Here is a 26,215-nt window from a genome sequence, read left to right as displayed (position 1 = left end):
GTTGGCAAGCAAGACTTGAAGAACATAGTCTCACTTGATTAATTTTCTGTAATATGACACTATGTAAACTCATGTTACATCATTCTTTTTTTCTTAAATTTTTTACAAAACTTCTTATGTTGTAGCTAGAACCACATAAGTATTTGATTAAGTGATGTATTTTTTTAAAATATATATTAAATGAAATCGGGACAGGTTTGAGTACCAATTGGTAGTGTTAAATGGATTCAGGACAAGGATAATATTTAGTTGGATTCGGGAATCCCTACCTGTTGTCAATCCCTAATTAGAACTCTTCAAAAAAAGGGTAACTTTTCCTTCTTCGTTTCCTGTAAGAGTGTAATATGTTCAAAATTCTACAATTTTCCTTTTTTTTTTTGGTGGTTTTCTACTCTATTGATTGTGTACTGATCTTGCCAATTTGATATTTCTATCAAATTTTAATTATTATTTTTCTAAGTTATACTAAATATAACGAAATCACTTTCTACAAATTTTATTTCTCTAGGCTATACTAGCTGCTTGTTGGGAGGAGATTTGATGTGTACTGGTTTGTCAAGACACTCAGCTGAGCATTTGGGTTGCAAAATATATGGCTTCTGTATTACAAAATATTCCAGCAGATGATTCGGTTCTCATAGGGGTCACCCATGTCAATATCAAGAGCTTCTCCGTCGATATTCGTTTCTCTCTTCAGGCAGTCTTCTCTCAATCTTTCTAATCAGTTCTTTTTCTTTTTCATTTTTTATTGTTGTTGTCGTTGTTACTATTATTATTTTGAATAACTCTTACCTTCAAGGCTTCAACCTTTCTTTAATGATTTTAACAATCTCTAGATGTTGGGTATTTATCCTTAAGCATTGAAGTTGCTACTTCTATGTTAAGACTTAAGAGATTGTTTTTTGACTTTTTCTGTTTCCTTATGCCTTTGCTTTCATCTATTTTTAATTTAAATTTAACAAGTTGGGATGTGATCTTACTATATGTATTTTAAAATGCATATCACCAAAGGGAAAAATCCCGCCATATTATCACTCTTGAACAATCTACTTGTCATCTATGTGGGTTCAGCTACAATTTGGTTAATTGATTCATATTCTTATGCAAGAAATTAATTCCTAGTGCACATAAGTTTATGGGATTTATTTTCCTGTATTATAATATGAATTAATTATCCATTTTTGAAGAATCTGGCATGGACTTTTTCTGTCACATGGCAAATGTAGATTGTAGATTTGTAGGATATATTTCTTGAATAAGAAGGTAAAGTCAGTAGCTTATAACCTCCTATAAGCCACTAGCCAGCATGATCCATATACAGATGCAGAACTTCCAAACCCTAATTTTGAGAACACATAAAAGTATTTGTCCTAATGCTCTTCTAATTATGTAGAAGCAAATGATTAATAGTTCCAAAGTGAGACTGAATCTGAACTAGTATGCATTTAGGCTCTTATCTTCACACTTGATAATTGTAACGTGGTTAATACATCTTAGCTTCTCTCTTTACATACATGACGGATTGACGGGCTAACTTTGTCGGTGGTCAGGTAACAGTAGAAGCTGTAAAAGAAAAGCTGTGGAAAAAGTGTGGAACTTCTGTTAGTTCAATGCGCCTTGAGCTTTATGATGATATTGGTGCTAAAATTTCAGACTTAAGTGATAACACGAGACCATTTGGCTTTTATTCTCCACATGATGGGTAAGTTTAATCTCTATTACATTGAATTTCCTTTCAAGCTTTCCCTTTTTGACGTCATTATTATTATTATTTGAATTATAACTGATTCATATTTGGTACAAGTATTGCTTAGGAGCTTTGATGTGCACATTTCCTCTGCAAATTTTTTTTCTTTTTAGTTTTAGATGACAGAGTTGCATTTTTTTTTTTTGGAAATTTTGATGAGATTCCTAAAACATGAAACCTGGTCTACAGTCCGAATGGTTAACTTCTGGATTTAGAAACTTTGCATGCATTAAATATTTTTTAGAATTATTTATACTTTCATATGTACAACTTGTTCACCTATTATCTATTCCCTTCCTTTTCAGCTGTATCTTTTGGTATATCCTGCTTTTATCCATGTTTTGTATGTCATTGTCTGCAATTGTGAAGATGACCCACCTTTTAGATGGAATTTAGATTCAACTATTTGATAGCTTGTTCCAATTTCATTTTTAATGTACTTATTTTATCTAAACTCTTTTTCCATTTAGATATCGGCTGCATGTTATTGACACTGATCCATCATCAGTAACATCTGGTGGTTGGCTGGAGGACACCTCTCTTGTGGAAAAGTACACAATCTCTAAGGAGGCTTGACAACACTTGCGTGCATAGGGTGAAATGTCAAAAGATATTTGTGTTAAAATGGAAAGTCTGTGACTCCCCGAGTGTCGGTCTCGAAGGAGGGACGTGGAGGTGTGTCAAGTGTTCGAGAGTTTACTTGATTGGATCATGCATAGGATTCAAGTGTGGTGAAGGGTGGATTTGTGAGTGAGAGTAGTTCATTTTGGTTGGTTTGAGTGCAAGAGAGTAGTAAAGTAAAAAGGATTTTGTAAATATGTAAAAGAGGTAGGGATTGGATAGTGTTCATGGATATTGCATAGTGGAGTGTCTAAGGTCATGGATTAGGATTGCTAGGATATTGGCTATTCAAGAGTGTGTTGTCTTAGTCCTTTTCCACCTTTGTGTACTAAGGCTTCTTTGATTTAGGAGTGCTTTCAAGCATCCAAAGTTCTAAGAGGAATTTTATCAAACACTTAAGCTACACACTCTCCTACTATTCTTAAGAAGTCCATAGGAACTATGATTGTGTCAAGCTTCAAATCCTAACTCTAATCAAAGACATGAAAGAGTCAAGAGCTCAATCTCTCATCTAGATTGGCCAAATCCAAACAAGATCTCATCAAAACAACAATCAATAGACAAGAATAGGTAATCCATCAACACAAACACATAGATCCAAGATATAGAGATAAGATCATCACACAAGCAATATTCAATCACACAATCCAAATCCCTAGACTAAACTAACTACTCATAATATGAAATTCAAGCAAAAGCTAATTTAATCCAAGAACAAGATAGCTAAAATTATAGAAATGAAATAGAGATCACCTAGAGAGAAGAAGATCTTCAATCCAAGCTTGTTGTCTTGCTACAATGGAGATTGATCTAATCTAAAAAACTAAGAAAAAATGGAGAAAGCTCTCCAAAGGAAAAACTAAGAAAAAGAAAACTAATTTTCTGGGAACCTCCTCTGAAAATTCATCAAAGGGGTTTAAATAGTCTCCGAAATGACAACCCTAGTCGAAATTCGCGCAGCACCGTCTCCACGCCATCCACACACGTGTGAGCGTGCGTGGGAGGCTACTGGAAAGTTTTCACGCACGCTTACACGCGTGTGACCATCCAGTTGGGTCTTCCGGGGCTCCGTTCTTGCCTGGTTCGCTCTTTAAGCTCAACTTTTGCTCCTATTTGCTCCCGGGGCTCCTGTTTCACTTCTTTTAAGCTAAAAGTAGCTTTTGTGCATCAGTTAGTGATTTTCAAGTATTTATGAACATAATTTACCATGCAAGGATGCTATAAGCATGATAAAACACCCTAAAATGTGTCTGAAATAAGGGTATCTCGGAGTCTTATCAAATTTTCCACACTTTGTTTCTTGCTTGTCCTCAAGCAAGACATTTTTTCCACACTTTGTTTCTTGCTTGTCCTCAAGCAAGACATTTTTTCCACACTTTGTTTCTTGCTTGTCCTCAAGCAAGACATTTTTCTATCTAAGCATTTCTTGCTTGTCCTCAAGCAAGACATTTTTCTATCTAAGCATATAAGTCTCCGAGATATTTTCTCAGGCAAAACAAATCTTTTGGCAAGTCAAAATGATGGGTGTCTAAGACTGTTGAAACGGGAGAAATCATTTGTGTTATCTACAAAGGATTTTGGTCAGATGTCAGCAACTCAAGAAATATTTTCGGGAAATAAAAACCTTTCGTAGATAAACAAGTAAAACAAGGGATCACACTCCTCGCACCATACGCAAGCATGCATTTCCGAAGTTTTGGTTCACCTTTTATTTAAATAGGGCCTCTAGCCGATCCCACTAGTGGGAACGATGTGCACTAGCTAATCAACTTTCCATCCTTATATGCCAAAGCCCAACGTAAATGTAAATGAGGGTAGGGGCATGAACCACTCACCGCTTTTGGCTTAGTGTGGTCCCTCTTTCTTCTCACTTCCCAGGATAACGTCATCGAGCCACCCGACTTCACATGGAGCTCCATGCTTTTTCGAAGGTCAGTGCAATGGGTACCCGAATCCTAGCAAAGCGGCTCACCTCAGCTCTATTTTCTCAATTCTTGGGATCTTTTTATGTGAACAACCGACTCCAGATAAAGCTTTTTGCTTACCAAAGACTATGGTTTGAACACAACCCAACGAATTGGCTTCCCTCAGTTTTAAACTCTTGGTGATTGGCCTTTTGCCTTTTTCGACTTCTCCTCATGTCAACCCCTCATGCCTTTTTCTAACTATGATCAAGGGTTTTGTTTTCTCATTAAGCTTACCAACAGGCTCACCTTTTGCCCCATGCCCCACCAAGGTTAGTTCAATTCCGGGCCTCACTAGTTTTATCTTTCTCAAATTAAAAAGTGCACACTCCCACTTCGATAGATCCTTGACTAAGGTCCTACGTAAATAAGAGGTGAACATCATGCAAGCAGGCAAGAATATAAACTTATTTGGCTCTAAACACTCTCATGGGTGCGAAAAGTAACTTCCTCAAAGATATTTCGAGAGTAAAAATTTTTGGGCATCCAGTCAAAATTCTCTCTAGATAACACAAATAATAACTCTCTTTTCAAAACTGCAAATGCACCCGCTTATCATTCCCAAGAGCTTCAACTTTCAACTTCTTATACTAAGCATGTAAGCATGTAAAGCACAAAGTGTGTCCTTTCCACACTTTAGAACAAACATCGTCCTCGATGTTTCCATACGGTACAGGGTAAAGGAACGAATAGGGATTCTAAGGATAGACAAATAAAAATCCCTTTCCATACTTTGGAAATTGCTCAGGGATGTAGGGTATGCATCAAACGATCCTAATAAACACGGTAAACTCTAATATACGCATACACAAAGCTATAAAGAAAATATTTCCACACTTTAAAGATCAAAACGGGGCTTAAAATTAAAAAAGGGATAAGAGGATAAACCAAGTATGCATCCTTCTTTCCACACTTTAGCTTCCAGCATAGGCCTGCTCCCGTTATAAATGCTCTATAAGAAATGGAGACATAACATACAAAAAGGGTCTTGGAGTACTATTTAATTATTATAAGCTGATAGAAATATAAAAGCAGAAACATAGATAATAAAGCATGTAAATAAGCAGAATTATTCGAATAGAAATGCAGATAAGTAAGGCAGTTATAAAGTAAATAACATAAAGTAATAAAGATAAGTAAAGTAGAGTAAAGAAATAAAGAAATAAAAGTCGGAACCCCGCGCGTAGGGATCCTAATGTTCATATGGGGCTATCAACCAATGTAACCAAAGTCAAGGAACTCAGTATCAAGTGTTAGTAGGTCAAGATTGAGGACAGTCGAAGGAAGGCATCAGTTATCACCGAAGGGCTGGAATTGCCTATCGAATCTAGCTTCGAGCGCAGCAATTCTTCTATCATTTTCCTCAACCGCCCTTCTCATGCGGTTGAGGTCTTCGGTGCGGACATCTTGTCTTGCAGAGATGGATGTAAAATGGCCTTCCTGCCATGTATGCTGCTCAAGCCAGTAGTTCATCTGTTCATCATGGAGCTGCCTATGAAAGTTCTGCGTCGTGTCCCAATCCATGGGAGTGGGGCCATACTCCTGTGCAGCAACATCCTCCTCGTTTTCTTCTTCTCCTCATCATCAGAAGCTGCCAGATCCGGTGCATCATCACCTCCAAGCTTTAATTCTGCGGCAAAGAACTCACCCACGGAGAAAGGAATCGTGAAACCTTCAGCTTTCTCTCCCATCAACCGGTCCAATAGGCCCAACCCATAGCACAATTTTGTAACGAAAGGTCCTATAAACACTGTTTGAACCTTAGACTTTTGCTGGGTTTGGAGCCATTTTCTAGTTTGAATGCCCATGTTGATGTCAACCTCATTCTCCATGCACCACATGTAAAACAAATCCTGTTTGTATACCTTGTTGCGATTTGTGGTTCTACCGGAGAGATTTATAGCAAAGGCTAATCTGATAGCCTTTAAAGCATTGCGGGTGATGAGGTTTGCCTTTAAGTTTGAAGAGTTGTATGGGGCATTGTTGGTGATGCTTCTCCAATATTGAACAGCTACCGCCTCTGAATCAAAATCTTCCTTAAAATCTTTGAAATAAGGCATAGTTACTCTCACGGCATCATGGAATCCGAGCGTGACACCCAAAGTGTTGACCGACATACTATAGTGGTTGCCGAATAGAGTGAACGAAATGGATTCTCTTGCATCATTGACCTCCTTTCGAATTTCTAAGGTCGCCAAAAATTCATAAGTAATAGGCGCGTAGGTAGGTCCTCTCCATTCAAACAAATGGCGGAGCTGTGAGTGCCTTAGAACCCCGTTTACTTCATCTAAACAACCGAATTCTCTTAAAATGTTATTGTCGAAGTGGCAGCCGACTAAAAGCTGTTTCCCCTTGTAGTTATCCACTGTTGTAAGTTGGATGGGTGTCAAGTGTCTTAATGACCTTGACCCCGGCTCCTGGGGAGCTCGTTGAACTGTAGCTTGCTGCCGTGTTCTCGACCGGCTCGATTCACCATGATCGTGCTTTGATTTCTTTGCGATTTCCTTTGAGCGTCCCATCCTACAAATTATAGAAATTAACATTCATGGTAATTGGTTTTGAATAATTATTTCTCAAATAAGTCACCATTGTAATTGTGTAAAATTCCTTGTCAAGATAATGGATTACAAACATATAGGGCTAAGAATTTTCGAAAATTTCGCCATAGTTTCCCTTATATTTTGGACAATTCTAGCATAAGAATATCAACAATATCATTCCATTATCACACACATGCATAATTTCATCATAAGATAATTCAATTTGATAGTCAAATAAGAAGTCAACTACAAAAGTCAAGAAATTCAAAAAGTCAACTTCATCTTCTTCCCCAAATTCAAAAATTAGGGTTTGAAATTGAAAATTCAATTTGGGTAATGTAGCATGTGGAAAGTCAAATTGATGGCATATAATAGTTCTACAACAAGTTTACACATCAATTCAAGCATCAATTTCATAATTCCAACAAGAAATCTAACAAGCCCATTTGTTCATCAATGGTGTTCACACTTGAAGCTCAAAAATATATAACAATCCATCAATGTAACCATCAATAATGAAAGAAAACATCAAAGGATAGTTCTATGAAGCATTATAAACCAATTTAAACATTTAAAACATTCAAAATCATGCAAGGGAATGTAGAACAAATTTTTCATTCAAGCTCTTCCATACTCATGAATATTCAAGGATAAATAGTTAAAAAGATGAGAAATTACCTTGATGGTGATGTTTTTGATCTTCTTTGAAGTAAAAATAGAATGGATATTCAAACCTTGAGTATTGGATTCACCTTGCGTGGAGAAGAGAAGACAAAATATGGTTTTTGGAGCAAAGTGGCGTGGGAGATCCGAATGAGGGTTTTAAATTCGTAGGAGGGCTTCCACGTCGGTCACACTCGTGTGACCGTGCGTGGGAGCTTACTGTCTCGCTCCCACGCATGGCTACACGCGTGTGAGCGTGCGTGGGAGGCTACTGCCTCGTTCCCACGCACGGCTACACACGTGTGAGCTAACGTGGCAGTCCTCTGCACTGTTTTCTTCCGGTTTTGGTCTTTCTCTTCATACCTAAGTCCAAAATAAGCCTTTCCAAAGCAATTTTTAGTCCCGACTCCTACAAGTTAGTCCTCAAAACATGGTTCCATTTGATTGTAGCAATTTATTAGAACAAAAACATTAAAAACGAAAGCATAAAAATGATGTAAAGCATATTATTAAAATCTTGGGTTGCCTCCCAAGTAGTGCCGCGGTTTACGTCATTGGCTAGACGCATCATACCTTGTTTAGAATTCAACTATATTCTTTGGTAGTGGGTAAGAAGCATTTTGGTACCCACGTGTTTTTCCATGTACGTTTATCATTTCTCCACTTCGGTTTTGATTTCATCTTGGGTTTGACCTTTGCCTTTTTATCGTCATCAGTTTCTTCTTTCGCTCTTTCCTTTTCATCATTTGTGGCTTGTCCATCAAATCTCAGGGTAATTTCACCTGAACTTACATATATTCGTGCACGACAAGTAGCCAGAAATGGTCTTCCAAGAATTACGGATTCATGGGGGTCATCATCACCCATCTTACAAACAATAAAATCGACAGGCACAAAAAATTTTCCTATTCTTACTAGAACATCTTCCGCTAAGCCTTCAGGATACCGTGTGGTTCCGTCAGCTAAACGTAGAGTCAGCCTCGTCGGTTTCAAACATGGTAAGTTAAATTTTTCAAAAAGATTTCAAGACATGACATTGATAGATGCACCAAGATCAGCAAGAGCGTTTCGAGGCTCCATGTTCTGTATAGAACAAGGAATCAACAAAGCTCTAGGGTCACCCTTCTTTCTGGGTAACCCTCAGTCAAACAAGCTGAAGATTCTTGGCTTAAACAAGTAAAATTATCACAAATGTCATTCTCAAACAATTCACGGCATTCTTTGTTATTAAAAAATTTTCGGATAAAAGCATTAATTGTACCTTCTCGAGCCGTTTCTTTCTCTTTTGAACATTTGATGTTGTCTCGTGGTAGCTCCTTTTCTTTTGGGCATTATTCCGAAGTGGTTTTCTCCTTGTTTTCCTTCATTGATATGGTGCATGAACTGCTCGCATTCTTTAGTTCGAGAGTGGGACTACAAGAGGTAGTCTCGTTTCTTTGGTCATCTACCTTACATTGACATTTTCCACAAATGGCATCCATTGGATCACGCTTCACATGTTCTTCTTCTTTGGCATCAATGGCGTTGACTCTCTCTTTCGGATTGTTCTCAGTGTTACTCGGGAGTTGTCCGTAGTGTCTATCCGACATCATTTTAAACATTTGAGAAATCTGATTCTCAATTGTCTTAAGTGTAGCCTTAGACTCTTGTCGAAGACTAGAAATTTCTTGTCTAATCTCTTGAGTAATCTCTTGTTTCAGATTTGCCCGATCATTTTTGAGTTCCATGATCGTCCTTGTAAGTCTTTCATCTACTTCACGGATGTCATCCCTCCTTTGTTGAGTAAAGTCAAGTTGAGAGTTGTATTGTGGCCTGAACTGGGTCATTTGATTTCCATTTCCTTGGTTTTGATTGTACATCAGTCTGTTCTTGTCATTCTGTCCATATGCAGGCTTGCTTCCATAGTTGTATTGTCCTCGCGCTTGATATCCATCATTGTTGCTATTGTTCCAACCCTCTCCGTGTTTCCAGTTGTTGTTTGATCTTTGGTTTTGTCCATAAGCACTGAAGTTGGAGTTTCTTTGGTAATCTACCGCCTCAACTTGCTCAAATGCAGATGGAGAAGTGCAAATATTGGTGTCATGAGGTCCTCCACAGATATTACAATAAAGTGCCAAAGCCATGCAAGGCTTGGGCTTTCCTTCCATTTTTTCTACCATAGCCTGTAGCTTTTTGATTTCGTGATTCATTGCTTCTATTTTGGCCTCACTTGCCACCCGATTATCAACTTCATATATTCCTCCATGATCTCCTCTCCAGTCATACCAACAAGATGTGTTCTTAGATATTCTTTCGATTAGTTCTTCAGCTTCTTGCAAAGCTAGGGAGACAAAGGCACCGCTGGAGGATGAGTCAAGCAACATTTTTCCTTCATCTGTCAACCCACCATAGAATGAGCTAATCATGTCCCATGGGTGCATCAGATCTTGTGGGCATTGCCGTTTAAGAGCTTTGAATCGTCGCCAAGCCTCTCCCAAACTTTCAAGTCTTCCTTGTTTGAATTCTTGTATCAGCCTTCTAATCCTAATAGTTTTTGTAATGGGAAAGAACGCGTTCATGAATTCATTATGCAACTATTGCCACGTTCTGAAATGATTGTCGTCTTGGCTTTCCAACCATCATGCTGCCTCTCCTATAACTGAAAATGGGAATAATTTTAATCGAACTATCTCCTCGCTAACGCCTTCTTGTCTGTACATCCAACATGCTCGTATGAACATTGTGATGTGTGCGTTGGGATCTTCAGATGGTAATCCCGAATATTGATTGTTCTGAACCAGTGTGAGAATAGTTGGATGCACGTGAAAGTTGACGTTCTCCATTGGGGGTACATAGATCGAGTTGTGCATGTTAAAATCCGGAGTCATGTAATCTGCAATTGATCTTTGTGGTTCTTGAGGATTTCTATAATATTCTTCTTCACGAATGTTCTCTTGATTGTTTGCTCTGTTAGCTTGTGGTTCTTCAACAATTGGTTCTTCATGGTTAATCGGTACTTGTGGATTAATTTGAACTGGGGGTGGATTTGGTACAGTTGTGCCTCTTCCTTGTGGATTTCTTGTTGCGCTTGATGAAGCCATTAGTGATCATTGGGTATTTTTTCTTCTAGTTGCTCTATTAATTTCAGGAATGTAGGTGATGTTGTGGTTTTAGTGGGAATGAATGTGAAGATGGATTTGGGATATGGAGGGTGTTAAAACGAAGAGTCATAAACTCCCCGAGTGTCGTATCTCTCGTGGATGGCAAATTGGAGAATATACGGCTTTGCTACCTTGGTTTGCTTGAATAACGTTAAGATGGAGCATGTGGATATTGGTAAAAAGGAAATGTTAAGAGGGAAAAGGTTGATAAAATAAAGAAGTAAGCAAAGGAAAATAAAGGCGGATGGGGCTAAGATATCATGGAGATTGGTTCAAGGCGCAAGGTAGAGTGTTGATTTCCATTGAGTCATGATTGAAGGAGCTTGGAACATAGTCCTGAGTGGCGTCACACTCAAGCTCCCAATCCTCAGTCGGTTGGGGAATTTCATCAAACACCTTGTCTACAAGTTCCCTCCAGATCTCATCTTCTCAGATTGAGAGCGGGAGATGTGGGTAGTGGGCTACATCTATTTGCGATATCTCGCCAAAGAGATGATCCTATACTCTTGAAGAGATCGGGGCCCTCGATCTAACAAGATCATACAAAACTTACACACAAATTCAACATTCCCCAAAGAAATCAAATTCATTCATCAAATTAGATCATGAACACCAATCATCCATTCAATCTAGCCCCTATCCTAGGGTAAGCCTCTCATAGGCTTTAGCAACATCAAAGCATCAAAATAGAAAAGCATATCTACAAATCAATATATAAAGCAAACAACTTTAAGGAAAAAGGAAAAAGCAAGAGAAATCCAAAGAGAAAACAAGTCTTTAATGAAAGAAGTTACCCAAAAGATCTTCAAAGCTATGGAGATCTAGTTTTCTTCTCCAAGGAGCTTCTCCTCTTTTCCTAATCCTATCTAAACCTAACCTAAAATGTAAAATAGAAAAATGTGACAAAAGACTCCCTCAACCTAGCTGAAATGTCCCTTAAATACTAAAACATCGCGCAGATTTTCTGGTGCCGCCCCACGTCTGACACACGCGTGTGGACTGGCATGGACGGTTACTGGAATATTTCCACGCCAGCTCACACGCGTGTGAGGCTCGTGGGCGTGGTTTCTTCATTTTTGTTTCCTTTTTGTTGTTTCCGGTTTGGTCTTTGTGTGCTCCCATGTAGATTGATTCTTCCTTTCAATGATTTATGCTCCTTTTCGGTTGATTTCAGCCTTCATTCCTGTGGAAATTCTACAAAACACTCCACACAGAACTCATTTGCAATTTGTTAGTAAAATAGCATGTAAACACGTAATTGCACTCTCTAAGACTTATTTTTAGCAAGAAATCAACTCAATAAGTTATAGATAAATAGGTACTTTTGGCGTCTATCAGTAGGGTAGTAAACCTTGATTTCCTTTTGCTCGCGTGTGCATTCACCTAGTAAAATTATCAATGAAACAAAAATTTCCACAATTGACTAGAAGTAGTCAATTGGGTTAGTAGCAAAAACAAATAAAAATAAAACAAAATTAAATGGAATGGATTAACATTGCTCAAATCTAGCATTCATGCAATCAAAGTAAACAAAAACATATGACAGCTTATTGCCATCCCCGGCAACGGCGCCATTTTGACAACACTTGCGTGCATAGGATGAAATGTCAAAAGATATTTGTGTTAAAACGGAAAGTCTGTGACTCCCCGAGTGTCGGTCTCGAAGGAGGGACGTGGAGGTGTGTCAAGTGTGGTGAAGGGTGGATTTGTGAGTGAGAGTAGTTCATTTTGGTTGGTTTGAGTGCAAGAGAGTAGTAAAGGATTCGAGTGTGGTGAAGGGTGGATTTGTGAGTGAGAGTAGTTTATTTTGGTTGGTTTGAGTGCAAGAGAGTAGTAAAGTAAAAAGGATTTTGTAAATATGTAAAAGGGGTAGGGATTGGATGGTGTTCATGGATATTGCATAGTGGAGTGTCTAAGGTCATGGATTAGGATTGGTAGGATATTGGCTATTCAAGAGTGTGTTGTCTTAGTCCTTTTCCACCTTTGTGTACTAAGGCTTCTTTGACTTAGGAGTGCTTTCAAGCATCCAAAGTTCTAAGAGGAATTTTATCAAACACTTAAGCTACACACTATCCTACTATTCTTAAGAAGCCCATAGAAACTATGATTGTGTCAAGCTTCAAATCCTAACTCTTATCAAAGACATGAAAGAGTCATGAGCTCAATCTCTCATCTAGATTGGCCAAATCCAAACAAGATCTCATCAAAACAACAATCAATAGACAAGAATAGGTAACCCATCAACACAAACACATAGATCCAAGATATAGAGATAAGATCATCACACAAGCAATATTCAATCACACAATCCAAATCCCTAGACTAAACTAGCTACTCATAATATGAAATTCAAGAAAAAGCTAATTTAATCCAAGAACAAGATAGCTAAAATTATAGAAATGAAATAGAGATCACCTAGAGAGAAGAAGATCTTCAATCCAAGCTTGTTGTCTTGCTACAATGGAGATTGATCTAATCTAAAAAACTAAGAAAAAATGGAGAAAGCTCTCCAAAGGAAAACTAAGAAAAGGAAAACTAATTTTCTGGGAACCTCCTCTGAAAATTCATCAAAGGGGTTTAAATAGTCTCCGAAATGACAACCCTAGTCGAAATTCGCGCAGCACCGTCTCCACGCCATCCACACGCGTGTGAGCGTGCGTGGGAGGCTACTGGAAAGTTTTCACGCACGCTTACACGCGTGTGACCATCCAGTTGGGTCCTCCGGGGCTCCGTTCTTGCCTGGTTCGCTCTTTAAGCTCAACTTTTGCTCATATTTGCTCCCGGGGCTCCTGTTTCACTTCATTTAAGCTAAAAGTAGCTTTTGTGCATCAGTTAGTGATTTTCAAGTATTTATGAACATAATTTACGATGCAAGGATGCTATAAACGTGATAAAACACCCTAAAATGTGCCTGAAATAAGGGTATCTCGGAGTCTTATCAAGGATTATGATAAACGGGATGGTAATCACGAGTACTAGAAGGGTGTTATTATGTTCACTTGCCTATGCAGTACCCCTGTTAATACTGTGAATCTGCATAGAACTAAGTTCATCCAGTCATCACAATAGTGACACCTCTCTTCGACATTGGTCATGTTATCTTATGCATTTTTAATCTAGGGTTTTCGGGGGGAAAGAGAAAGTATGTGTCTGATACAGTGTTAATTTGTCCCTGTTCTCTGCTTATTATGTTTATGATTACTTGAGAGAAGATCAATTTAATCTTTTTAATTCATCACAGATTTTGAGTGGGGAAAACAGGAAGAAAAATATGATATTTATTGATGCTTAAGTAAATTTTGATAGAAAATAAAGCTAGTGATTCATTTATTACTCTACCTACTTGCATCTTTGAAAGAATGAAAGATCATGAACTTGTTGGTTATCACAATTGGATTTTCGCTTTCCTTCAACCACTCAATCTTGGGAGGATAGGAAGTGGAGAATCTGGATCTTCTAGGAGAAACGTAGCACTCAAAATTTGAAAATCCTTTACTTGGTATCATCCTTTTACCGTCAACATTTCAACTGGTGATATTTACATTGTACTTTGATGGAAACGGCAATTTATTTATTTTATGGTGTGCCTCAGGTACCTTCAGAAAATTCAAGGAAAAATTGGCATGCAAAAGTGCTACTGATTATGAAGCTAAAGTAAGATTCTCATCTTTGATTTGTTTTATGTTTAGAATTAGAATTTCCTCATTTACAGGTAACATTAATAGTTTGTGTATTTATCACAACTGTTGGATATTTTCTTTTACACTTTGCAAAAAAGTATCCTCTCTACTTTTGCATCCCTTATCTCCTAGTAAAGTGTATAGTGTAGTAACCATGTTTAATATTACTGTCAAATTACTCTTCTTTAGTGATCATTGGTTTTTCTTTTTGTTTGGTGCTCCTGTTACTACAGATTTGCGACAACTACATGGAAGATCTCTGTGCACATATCAAGGTTGGTTTGGTCTACTTCAATTCCTGTTTCCAATTTCTTATTTTCTTTAGTTTAAAAAAATTATCATTTTTTGTTCTTTATTTTAGAGAGAGAGAGAGAAAGAGAGAGAGAGAGAGAGAGTGGGGTTGGGGGTTAAGCACAATATCTAATTTGTGAATGTCATATGGAATTCACTGATCTGCACCCTTTACGGTGTACTCTATATAAATACTCCTTCAGTTACCACAAGAAAACTATAGGAAAGAAGATGGTATAGAAAATGTTTTATGGGTAATGAATCTTGTGTTCCATTGCTTGGTTCATTCAGTGATCGGACTAAGTTTTGGAACTAATTTTTGAACTGCTAAACATTATAAGATGTGTAATCTCTGTGTTTTTAAATATATAAATTTTGCTTCTTTGTATAAGTTGTGATATTCCTTTTAATATTTTTCCTTTTCATTAGGCTATAGGGTTCCTGCACTTCTTGTTAGTTACACCCAGCATCTTTGTTACCTATTTGTTGTTCTGCTGACTTTAGGCAGCATGTTACTTCTGAAATACCCTACCAAATAGCTGCAAACTCAAGACTTTTCTTACCCAGAGTTTAAGTGGATCTTGTTTCACATCTTACACTTAGTTGAGTTTCAGAGCCTCTGTACACCCGAATAGTTAGAGTGCGATTGTATTTATTATCAAGCTAATTGCACCTTCTACTTTATTTCCTAGTTATCTCTTTCTGTTCAGGCCATTTTTTGGTGTAATGCAGAGATTCATTGCTAATTTGCTCTAGGTGTTTTTTTTTTTTAATTATTTTCCTGGTTTTGGAAGAAATTGCCCGTGCATATTACAAGCACGGACAATTTCTTTCTTTTTTTTGAATTTTTTTTTCTTTCAAAAAAAAAAAAAAAGAAATTGCTCGTGCTTGTTATATGCCTGATTACTTCCTACTCTGACATGACTAATTGTTGATGTCCAAGAACGTAGGAGATAGATGACAAGTTGAACTTGGGGAAAGACGAGGCATTGTGAAATTTGTGGGTCAAGCAGAAACACTTGCTCCTGGTTTTTGGGTCGGAGTTCAGTACGACGAACCAGTTGGAAAACACGATGGCATGTAAGTTAAGCATGTGTTATGTACAATTTTTGACATATCCTGGACTGTAACAAAGTATATGGCAAAATGAAGGTCATGTGATATCCTGCATCTACTTACATGCAGATAAAGGAGTTTGATTAGGAAACTGAAAAAGCACAAGAAAAGCACTACATAATACAAAATTAAAAGTCTTGATATAAAATGTTGTTCACTCTAGCCTTTGCACTAAACTAGGTTACTCTGTCTCTTTCTAGAAATGCTGTATGGAGAACTGACAAAAATCTGAAATGTTTTAGAATTGAATTTGACAAACAAAATAATGTGGGTGTCAATAGATTTTTAGGATCTAAGTTGACCATGTGGTGAAATGTGACATCAAATAGTATTTTCTGCCTTGATTTTATTTTCTTTGTAATTCATATATGCAACTTTACTCTGAACTATAACATATTGCATGAAGAAACTACTCCATTGATCCATTTTTATTAGCTTAATTTGTCTGGTCTATTCTTCTGCTAATATTTGCAGGGTGAAGGGAAAACGGTACTTCACCTGTCCTCCCCTTCATGGTGGGATGGTCCGACCAGATAAAGTAAAGGTTAGTCTAGCTTACCTTACCTAAATAGTACTAAACAAGTAAACATAAGAAACTTCAACGAGAGGGAAACAAACGAAACAAGCGATTCCCCAGGCCAATACCTCTATCGGTGAGTCATATCTGCATTCCAACACTTTACTATTTATCACCTCTTTGATTGGCACTGATCAGGCTGTCTGATGCTTCAATTGGCAGGAAATAGTAGATTTTCTCGTTGATGTGTGGGATTAGGAGGGGCTGTATGATTGAACTGCTATATTTACGCGCTAAATACTTTTAATGACAGATTCATGCTTGTAACTTTGTAAAATTCTTATTAGACCAAGAGAGCTTTAATTCCGTTGTGTTTCGCAGAATTTGAGTTTATGGTGTTCCCAAGAACTATATGTAATCAATGACAACAGGCTAGCTATGAACTCTTTGTTTCCTTTAATCTTTATATTTGCTGTGTGGTCCTTCAAGGTGAATATGGGAATTCAAGAAACCAATATTTTTTTTTGCAGAATCCTAGTATCATTGGTCCTTCAAGGATTACCAAAGTGGAATGGTTTTTATGTTCTTTGGATACTTAAATACGTATTAGATACTTAATCAAGGGCAGTGGAATGGTTGCACTTAGTGCAAAGTCAATGCACTTATTGAGGGGTGGCATTGTACTTATATGGAGCAGTTGCACTTATTATACTAGATTAATTAGTCATTGGCTAATATAAATATTGAGCTTATGTGACAAGTCTGGGACATGCCCAAATCTTATACTCGAACTATTAGCAATACTACTTGTTTCTATCTACTTTACTCATTTCTATAATTATATTTCAGTAACTTTATTACTGTCCGTTTAAATTTTCAACAAAAATTGAAATTTCAGTTTACCCGCAAAACATTTAGACAATAAAAAATTGTGATAAAAAATTTTGACCCCTTTAGTAATCAAAACATTGGTTCTACGTTGGTTTTGAAAAATTCATACCAAATTTCCTATAGTGGTCAAAATTTCATACCACTTTTCTTAGGTTGTCGAAAATTTAAATTACTTTCCTAACACTTTAGTCAAAGGTTGAAAAATTGCAAAAATCCTACTTTTCTAATCGCTTGTTTGGATAATTATAAAAATAGTCAGAATTTCATATTTTTTAACATTAAACACTTGAATTAAAAATACTTCATTATTATAAAACTTTTTACCTAAATATTTGTAATATTTTACCAAGTCCTTACACTTGAATTAAAAATACTCCATTACTATAAAACTTTTTACCTAAATATTTTAAAAATACTCCATTACTATAAAACTTTTTACCTAAATATTTGTAATATTTTACCAAGTCCTTAAACTTTTTACCTAAATATTTGTAATATTTTACCAAGTCCTTATAACAATGCACTTACACGCTGTTTTTTTTTTCATTTAGTTACAGGTGTTTGAAAATGGAAGGCTGTGGTTGTTTTTGGAAAAGTTTGATTATGTTATAAACTGTGACCAAAATCGCGCCAGATAGGGGTTGAACCTATGACTTTCTGCTTAGGAAACAAACGCTCAATCCACTGAGCTACAGGCACTTGTTGTTTTTTAATATGTAACCTTCCTATTAATCCTGACATAAACAACTAATTTTTATTTTTCAAAAAACTACACATGGATTACAATTAAAATAGATTTAATGTATATTATTATATTTAAAATTTAAAAATAAAACCAAATAAGTAAATTAAATAAATAAAACCCTAAACTAATACCAAATTCCAATTCCACCCACTCTGATTGTAGACTCCATTGCGATTCTTCAGTCTTCCATTGCTACTCCATATGCGACTTCAGTACTGCTATTAGTAGACACCATTGACCACTACAAAAGCTTTGTTAGTAGATACCATTGAAGAATCCAAAAGCTTAGTTGGTATAGACCCTACCACTCCAAAAAGCTCTGTTCGTAGACTCCATTGACGACGACGAAGAAGAGGGTGATAGAAGAGGTGTTCAAAAATCGAAAATAACATTGATCTAGGTAATAGAGTACACTTTCTTATAGCAGTGTAATATACAATTTTGATGTTTATAAAGAATGTGATTGATTTGGTGTGCGGCATGTACTTTTCTCCAATTGTTTGTGTGGTTGTGTTTTTTATTCACACTATTCTTTTGTGGTTTGAATTTAACAACTATTGCTTTTATATGGTCGAATCTCCTATATGCTATCAGCTAATATTGCTTGGTGTTGTTAACTGGTTATATATATATATATATATGTGTGTGTGTGTGTGTGTGTGTGAGTTGTGGGCATTTGTGAAAGATATGCACAACTAAAAAGAATGAAAGGTTAATCTTTAGCAGAAGAGTAAATGGGGGATTATTTTATCAACAAATATTATTTTCTAAAAAACAGAAGTCTTTCTTGCATCATCAAATTGTCTTTCTTAACCATCTAAAGGTTTAGGAATTTTTATGAAACAAAGGTAATAGTCTTCACTTCTATTTTCTCAACTTTCTTATTGAAACTCCTTACACCATTCCTCGAGTTTCCATATCTGATCTCTTACAAATCTTCACTTCTATTTTCTCAACTTTCGTATTGAAACTCCATACACCATTCTTCAAGTTGTTATATCTGATATGTTACAAATCCTTGATCCTTCTATTGCCAAAGCTCACAAAGCATTCAAATTACAAATTTACAATCACGATAAGTGACGATGAGCGCATTTTGTTCAGTTGGCAAGCAAGACTTGAAGAACATAGTCTCACTTGATTAATTTTCTGTAATATGACACTATGTAAACTCATGTTACATCATTCTTTTTTTCTTAAATTTTTTACAAAACTTCTTATGTTGTAGCTAGAACCACATAAGTATTTGATTAAGTGATGTATTTTTTTAAAATATATATTAAATGAAATCGGGATAGGTTTGAGTACCAATTGGTAATGTTAAATGGATTCAGGACAAGGATAATATTTAGTTGGGTTCGGGAATCCCTACCTGTTGTCAATCCCTAATTAAAACTCTTCAAAAAAAGGGTAACTTTTCCTTCTTCGTTTCCTGCAAGAGTGTAATATTTTCAAAATTCTACAATTTTCCTTTTTTTTTTGGGTGGTTTTCTACTCTATTGATTGTGTACTGATCTTGTCAAATTGATATTTCTGTCAAATTTTAATTATTTTTCTAAGTTATTCTAAATATAACGAAATCACTTTCGACAGATTTTATTTCTCTAGGCTATACTAGCTGCTTGTTGGGAGGAGATTTGTTGTGTACTGGTTTGTCAAAACACTCAGCTGAGCATTTGGGTTTCAAAATATATGGCTTCTGTATTACAAAATATTCCAGTAGATGATTCGGTTCTCATAAGGGTCACCTATGCCAATATCAAGAGCTTCTCTGCCGATATTCGTTTCTCTCTTCAGGCAGTCTTCTCTCAATCTCTCTAATCAGTTCTTTTTCTTTTTCATTTATTATTGTTGTTGTCGTTGTTACTATTATTATTTTGAATAACTCTTACCTTCAAGGCTTCAATCTAGGGTTTTCGGGGGGAAAGAGAAAGTATGTGTCTGATACAGTGTTAATTTGTCCATGTTCTCTGCTTATTATGTTTATGATTACTTGAGAGAAGATCAATTTGATCTTTTTAATTCATCACAGATTTTGAGTGGGGAAAACAGGAAGAAAAATCTGATATTTACTGATGCTTAAGTAAATTTTGATAGAAAATAAAGCTAGTGATTCATTTATTACTCTACCTACTTGCATCTTTGAAAGAATGAAAGATCATGAACTTGTTGGTTATCACAATTGGATTTTCGCTTTCCTTCAACCACTCAATCTTGGGAGGATAGGAAGTGGAGAATCTAGATCTTCTAGGAGAAACATAGCACTCAAAATTTGAAAATCCTTTACTTGGTATCATCCTTTTACCGTCAACATTTCAACTGGTGATATTTACATTGTACTTTGATAGAAACGGCAATTTATTTATTTTATGGTGTGTTTCAGGTACCTTCAGAAAGTTCAAGGAAAAATTGGCATGCAAAAGTGCTACTGATTATGAACCTAAAGTAAGATTCTCATCTTTGATTTGTTTTATGTTTAGAATTAGAATTTCCTCATTTACAGGTAACATTAATAGTCTGTGTATTTATCACAACTGTTGGATATTTTCTTTTACACTTTGCAAAAAAGTATCCTCTCTACTTTTGCATCCCTTATCTCCTAGTAAAGTATATAGTGTAGTAACCATGTTTAATATTACTGTCAAATTACTCTTCTTTAGTGATCATTGGTTTTTCTTTTTGTTTGGTGCTCCTGTTACTACAGATTTGCGACAACTACATGGAAGATCTCTGTGCACATATCAAGGTTGGTTTGGTCTACTTCAATTCCTGTTTCCAATTTCTTATTTTCTTTAGTTTAAAAAAATTATCATTTTTTGTTCTTTATTTTAGAGAGAGAGAGAGAGAGAGTGGGGTTGGGGGTTAAGCACAATATCTAATTTGTGAATGTCATATGGAATTCACTGATCTGCACCCTTTACGGTGTACTCTATATAAATACTCCTTCAGTTACCACAAGAAAACTATAGGAAAGAAGATGGTATAGAAAATGTTTTATGGGTAATGAATCTTGTGTTCCATTGCTTGGTTCATTCACTGATCGGACTAAGTTCTGGAACTAATTTTTGAACTGCTAAACATTATAAGCTGTGTAATCTCTGTGTTTTTAAATATATAAATTTTGCTTCTCTGTATAAGTTATGATATTCCTTTTAATATTTTTCCTTTTCATTAGGCTATTGTGACCGAGCAATCAAACTGTGATTGTCTCGAGGAGTTTAAGAGGAATGATAAGGACAATCATTCTCTCACACTCAAGGCAAAGACATTCTCTAAAAGTTGTCTTATCTACTGCCTTGAGAATGGGTTTATAACTGAATGTCAAATCGGATCCTATGCAACGATCCCAAGGAGCATTTAATGATTGTCACCTTTTTGTGGGACAAAAGACAAATTGTCCTTGCATAAAAGTGAACAAACGGCTAGAAAGTACTGACATTCTGAAAAAGGACAAAACCTTACCCATTGGATATTACACACTGGACAATAGGTTTGAATTTCATATTCCCTCCAACGGATCTGAAATTCCACCTATAAATATCCTTGTCCCATCTCACTTTGACAAGGTTGAAAAAGCGAAATATTGTCTAGCAAGTAAACTGCTCATAGTGTGATAAAATATTCAAAAGCATACAAGTGATATTTAGCTAAAAGAAGTTCTTGTGTGATTAAAAAGCTCATCAAGGAAACTAATCACAAGAATTTCAAGTTGGAGAAACATCACAACCTTTCAACCATCTCTACAAGTGAAGTAGAAAGATGCAGAGTAAACTTGGGAGAAGTTGAAAAACCTACATCAACGTGGCTGCCGGGCTGAGTGATCAAAGGAGCACGTTGTAACGGAGTTTGTACTATTAAGGGGAATATAGTGCAAACCTTCACGAGTTGTGAAGAAGAGTGGAGTAGGCTTAGTTAACAGCCGAACCACTATAAAAATCTCTCTCTCTCTCTCTCTTTTATTTCATTTACGTATTGCATTGCATATCCCACTCAAACATAATACCTTTTATAAGAAAATCCTAAGTGCAAAGTAAACTACAAGAAGAATTCAGGAAACTACAATAACCCGAAGAATACATCCAATGATGCTGATGAGCAGCCAAATAAGAATCAGAAGAATGACAGGCGAAGAAAGGCTCTAGCTGTAGAAGAGAAGTCAGGAGAAAAGAACGATGAGTCATGCACGTCTAGCTCCAGCTCAGAGAGTGACAGTTCAGAAGACGAGAAGGGGCTGCTATGTCTTTTCAGTTAAGAGGATTCGGATGAAGAGCTATGCCTCATGGCAGATGAAGAAGAGGTAACTTCACAAAACCACTCATCCAATTATAGTTCCGAATCCATATATCAAGAAAACCCTAGGGAAGCATTCGAAAGAATGATGAAGAGTTTTAATGATATTGAAGATTCACACTTCAAACTTAAAGAAGAGAATGCTAAGTTATTGGCAGAAAGACATGTAACCCCTCGTCTATTTCGATAAGTTTGAGGTTCAGAAAATATGTCTTTAAGCTATGACATTCATAAGATAAGTGACCGATGCTTCAAAATAATTTTTTAAGGAAGTATAGTTGTTATTAAGTTGCGATCGTTCGTGCCGGTCACGAACCGTAAAATTTTAGGAGCTGGTATTCGGACCCGATTATCCTAGGAAATGGATTATTAGACACCATATTATTATTCTTGAACTTCCTATTCAATTAAATCAGCCCATAGCAGCGAAAATTTATTTTGATCGTACATCGCTAAAATTTCGCGGTGTACCGAACCTAGCCCAATTTTGAGGGTTAGTCTGGAATAAATTTTTGGTTTCGAGAATTATTCTATCCAGATTATTTTCTACCGAAACTTTATCTGTTTGGACCCCAACTGATAAGTTTAAAAATACACCATTATTTTATTCTATTTTAATTCTTCCATGCAAACATTCCCCTCAAAGTACTAAGTGTCTAAAACATGTTTATTCCCCTTGTCCTTTTGGTCTTGCCTTGGCCGAAATACCAAGAGAGGGAGAGAGTGTGAGCTTTCATCTTCTTCATCCTCTTCTTCCTCACTTCAAGCTTCCATAGCCAATCTCCACACAAGTCTTCAACTATTCGGTAAGTTTGCGGTTTCATTCGGTTAAAAAGTCTTGATTTCTTCCCTAGAACTTGATTGTAGGTAAAGATTTCTTAAATATGTTGTTATGGTGGTGTATTCTACCTAGGGTTTTTCGGTGAAACTTGGGGATAAAGGTTCAAGACTACTTTTACGGTGATATTACACACTTGTGAGGTAAGGAATTCCCTTAAGTTGGAATTAGTCACTTGAATTTGGATAATTGATTTTAGTTGAAATATGGTGTTTTTGGAGCTTTGGGAATATTTTCGTATACAAGTTCATAGCTTGGATATGCTTGTATATGTTGTATTTATGTCTATATAAGCTTATACTTGTGGAAATAGAAAAAGGAAATCAGGACAGATTTCTGTCAGTAACTTCCGTGAATTTCTGGGAAATATCGGTAAATTATTTTGGTCCAATTTTTTTTATACATGTAGTTCTATAAGTGTAGAAGCCGCATATAAACTTTCATAATTTTTAGAGTAGTATAAGTATGGTTTTCGGAATTTTTCCCAAAACTGGTCCAGAGAAGGAAAAATGCTGGACAGCACACTGCCAAGGGCAAAAATGGAATTTTCTGTGTAAATTCGTGAACCTAGGTGACCAAAACTTTTTATGAACATCAAGTACTATGAGTTAGGGATCTACCATAAAAATTTCAAGTGAAAAAGAGTTCGGGAACTATTTTTACCGGCTCAATCTTTCGGACTGCGCAAAACTGTAATTTCTGGACAGAAACTGTCAAAATCAATTTTGACAAAAATATTTTTTTNTATTTGCAAATGATGAAATTCCTGGAAATGTGAAATTTTGCAAACTTGTCTAAAAAGGGCATGAAAATTATTTTGAGTGGCAAGTTATGACTTCATTCTTATTTGAGAAAAGCTTTATATTATTTAACATTTATACGCTATTATGCTATCCATAAATCGTTTGGTTGCAGGTAGATTTTCAAATCATGGTAAAACCTTATAAAGCTTTTAGATTATCTATGTTTTCAAACCTTTGTCTACTTTTAAGTGACAAATGGATTTCCTTACTTAGCCGTCGTGCTAACTACACTTCGTTGTGTTCTTAACAGATGTCTAGGGTAGGCTCGTGTAGCCCACCTGACTCGGATCCTTCCGAGTTGGAGTTCCCTATCTACGATCATGATGATTATGTACAGTACTTAGTTGATGTCGACCCGTATGCTCCTGGATTCGCTCCTGACTCTCCAGCTCCGGCTTATGTTCCTGCTATTCCTTCCCCACCGTACAGTCCTCCTCCGACTTACCCAACTACACCCTCTCGTATCCCGGTTCGCAGTAGCCAACCAAATTTTCTGGATGGGGCCAGGTCTAGGTTTGGGTCTTTTCCGGTAGAGGTGTTGGAAGGGAGTGATCCCTTAGAATTTGTTGTCTTTTATCCCTGTCCGTGGAATCTCGCTCCTTCGGAACATTGGGATGAGTGGTCCATGATGTACACTCCTAGTTACTTCCTGGATCATCTCACCTGGGTTGCGGGCAACTGGCATCTTGTATGGGGGACGTACTTCGAACCGGAGTACCGCCCCTTAGAAGAGGATGACTGATTAGAAAGGTTATGGGATGAACCCTTTTTTTTTGTGTACATGTATCTTTTGTAGCCATGATGAACTTAGCTGGCTAGTAAGTTGTAATTAAACTCTTGGATATATTCTGGTAGTTAGTGTAGCTACCCCTTTTGCTCACCTATATATATATGTATGAAGATATGTTGGGTAATGATGATGATGATGTGAAATAGTTTTCTTGTTAGCCTGTGCACCTAGAGTGAACTCTGTCTGGTCTTGGCTGGGTTTAGTCTAGGTGTGGCGGTAACTACTCCGGATGTACGGTATAGCCGAGCCGGGGTGTTACAAGACAAGATCTCGAGGACTTAAGGTCCAAAAATGTTGAGATGCTTGAATCTATAAGCCAGCTTGAGAAGCAAGTTCATCTTCTTAAGGAAGAGTGTAAAGCAAAGGATGATAGAGAGCAAAACTTGCGTGTGGTAATTGCGACATTTACAAATTCATCTAGATTAATGGATCAAATGGTAGATGATCAAAGACCATCCGGGAATAGAACCGGACTTGGTTACAACTCCAGCTCTCATCAACATGTTCTCCTAACACGACCAACTGACCCTTCTACCAGTGGAGGTTTAAGTTCTGTTTTTGTCCAAGGACAAACCGAAAATCTTGAGCCAGTGATTAACGCTGAAAATGGAACAGAACCACAATTAACGAGTCAATCTAATGATTCGGCTGAAACACGAATTGTGGAACCTACGAGAGGAAATTCCCTACATGGTAACCCTGATCTATTTCTTATCTTAAAATGAAGCAAATACTTAATTTTAAAACCTTACAACTACTCCACAAATAAGAAGAGTTAATATTTGCCCCAACAATATCTTGTCTTGTCTCATTTGGAATCACGGATACTAATAATAATAATAATAATAATAATAATAATAATAATAATAAGGGATAAGGGTCAAATAACACCCTCTACTACTCAAGAAAGTTCAATTAGCACCCTAAACTCAAAAAATATTCAAATAGCATCCTCTACTACTCAAAAAAGTTCAATTAGCACCCTTAACTCAAAAAACATTTAATTAACTACTCCTTTAAAAAAATTCAAATTTCATTTTTTGTATGTTTCTATGGGTAACAATTTTATTTTTTTAAAATAATTATTAATTTTTTTATTAAAAAAAAACAGATATCGTCTGCATGGACATATGTGTAAAATTTTAAATAATTATTTTAAAAAATTTATTGTACATATGTGTAAAATTTTTAATATACAAAAATGCTATATGTAAAATTAAAAATACTTACAATTTAAGTTTAGTGGACTAATTTACTACTAATTAATTTAATGCTCAATAGTAAATTTTAAACATATGTAAAAAGTATATTAGCATTTTTGTATATTAAAAATTTTACAAATATGTAAAATAAATTTTTAAAAATAATTATTAAAAAAAAAAAACAGATTCGTCTCTAGGGAGACGAAATCTTTTTTTTTAATTTAAATAATTATTTTTAAAATATATTTTTATTTTTTTAAAATTGTTACCCATATAAAAAATGAAAATTGAAAATTTTTTAAGAGTTGGAGTAGTTAATTTAATATTTTTTGAGTTCAAGATGTTAATTGAACTTTTTTGAGTAGTAAGGGTGCTAT

The 26,215-nt window shown here is 36.1% G+C and overlaps 1 pseudogene; it reads left to right on the top strand.

The window, feature by feature from the left end:
- The first annotated feature begins 592 nt into the window (after positions 1–592).
- On the top strand, positions 593–16,537 carry LOC116010172 (annotated as a pseudogene).
- Positions 16,538–26,215: the final 9,678 nt, after the last annotated feature.

This window comes from Ipomoea triloba, chromosome 1, assembly GCF_003576645.1.
Source record: "Ipomoea triloba cultivar NCNSP0323 chromosome 1, ASM357664v1".
NCBI classification, from domain to species: Eukaryota; Viridiplantae; Streptophyta; class Magnoliopsida; order Solanales; family Convolvulaceae; genus Ipomoea; species Ipomoea triloba.
This window is presented reverse-complemented; position numbering and strand designations above follow the sequence as displayed.